Source organism: Arachis ipaensis, chromosome B5, assembly GCF_059453495.1.
Source record: "Arachis ipaensis isolate K30076 ecotype BB chromosome B5, ASM5945349v1, whole genome shotgun sequence".
In the NCBI taxonomy this organism is placed as follows: domain Eukaryota; kingdom Viridiplantae; phylum Streptophyta; class Magnoliopsida; order Fabales; family Fabaceae; genus Arachis; species Arachis ipaensis.
Window position 1 is genome coordinate 99,613,160 of NC_142440.1, and position 1,926 is coordinate 99,615,085.

Consider the following 1,926-nt stretch of genomic DNA (forward strand, 5'->3'; position numbering starts at 1 on the left):
TTCATTGGTGAGCAAGGGAGGTTCATCTTCCCAAGTCTCATTACCAAATAGTCTGGCATTCGGCTTCATGATTGCACCAAGGTACTTAGCAACTTGATCTTCAGTAACGTCTTCATTCTCTTTAGAAAAAGAATACTCATCAGAGCTCATGAAGGGCAGAAGGAGGTTCAATGGAATCTCTATGGTCTCTAGATGAGTCTCAGATTCCTTTGGTTCCTCAAAGGGAAACTCCTTATTGGTCACTGAATGTCCCAAGAGGTTTTCCTCACTAGGATTCACGTCCTCCTCCTCCCTTGTAGGTTCGGCCATGATGGTCAAGTCAATGGCCTTGCACTCTCTCTTTGGATTTTCTTCTGTATTGCTTGGGAGAGTACTAGGAGGAGTTTCAACGACCCTTTTACTCAGCTGGCCCACTTGTGCCTCCAAATTTCTAATGGAGGACCTTGTTTCATTCATGAAACTAAAAGTGGCCTTAGGTAGATCAGAGAGTATATTTGCTAAGCTAGATGGATTCTGCTCAGAATTCTCTGTCTGTTGCTGAGTGGATGATGGAAAAGGCTTGCTATTGCTAAACCTGTTTCTTCCACCATTATTAAAGTCTTGTTGAGGCTTTTGTTGATCCTTCCATGAGAAATTTGGATGATTTCTCCATGAGGGATTATCGGTGTTTCCATAGGGTTCACCCATGTAATTCACCTCTGCTATTGCAGGGTTCTCAGGATCATAAGCTTCTTCTTCAGAAGATGCCTCTTTAGTACTGCTGGATGATTCCTTCAATCCATTCAGATTCTGAGAGATCATATTGACTTGCTGAGTCAATATTTTATTCTGAGCCAATATGGCATTCAGAGTATCAATTTCAAGAACTCCCTTCCTCATAGGCGTCCCATTACTCACAGGATTCCTTTCAGAAGTGTACATGAACTGGTTATTTGCAACCATGTCAATGAGTTCCTGAGCTTCTGCAGGCGATTTCTTTAGGTGAATGGATCCACCTGCAGAATGGTCTAGTGACATCTTTGATAATTCAGACAGACCATCATAGAATATATCCAGGATGGTCCATTCTGAAAGCATGTCAGAAGGACACTTTTTGGTCAGTTCCTTGTATCTCTTCCAAGCTTCATAGAGGGACTCACCTTCTTTCTGTTTGAAGGTTTGAACATCTACTCTAAGCTTACTAAGCTTTTGAGGAGGAAAGAACTTGGCTAAGAAAGCTGTGACCAGCTTATCCCAAGAGTTCAGGTTGTCTTTAGGTTGAGAGTCCAACCATATTCTAGCTCTGTCTCTTACAGCAAATGGGAAAAGCATAAGCCTGTAGACCTCGGGATCAATCCCATTGGTCTTAACAGTGTCACAGATCTGCAAGAATTCAGTTAAGAACTGAAAAGGATCTTCTGATGGAAGTCCATGAAACTTGCAGTTCTGTTGCATCAGAGAAACTAATTGAGGCTTTAGCTCAAAATTGTTTGCTCCAATGGCATGGATTGAGATGCTTCTTCCATGTAAATTAGAATTTGGTGCAGTAAAGTCAGCAAGTATCTTCCTTGCATTGTTATTATTTTCGGCCATGTTTCCTTCTTTTTCGAAAATTTTTGTCAGATTTTCTCCAAAGAGTTGTGCTTTGGCTTCCCTTAGCTTCCTCTTCAGAGTCCTTTCAAGTTCAGGGTCAGCCTCAACAAGAATGTTCTTATCCTTGTTCCTGTTCATATGAAAAAGAAGATAACAGAAAATAATAGGGATCCTCTTTGCCACAGTAGAGAGGTTCCTTTATGTGAGTAGAAGAGAAGAATAAGAGAAGGGGAAGAGAAAAACTCGAACACAGAGAGGAAGATGGTGTTTGAATTTTGGGTGAAAGAGAAGTGTTAGTAGATGAATAAATAAATAGAAGGAGATGAGAGATGAGGGAATAATTCGAAAATTAAA

The 1,926-nt window shown here is 40.8% G+C and overlaps 1 non-coding gene across 1 annotated transcript; it reads left to right on the forward strand.

Moving 5' to 3' along the window:
• Positions 1 to 1,071: 1,071 nt before the first annotated feature.
• Positions 1,072 to 1,179, forward strand: LOC148565137 (small nucleolar RNA R71). The gene has a single exon (XR_015885558.1). It is a non-coding gene; the product is annotated as a small nucleolar RNA R71 (small nucleolar RNA).
• Positions 1,180 to 1,926: the final 747 nt, after the last annotated feature.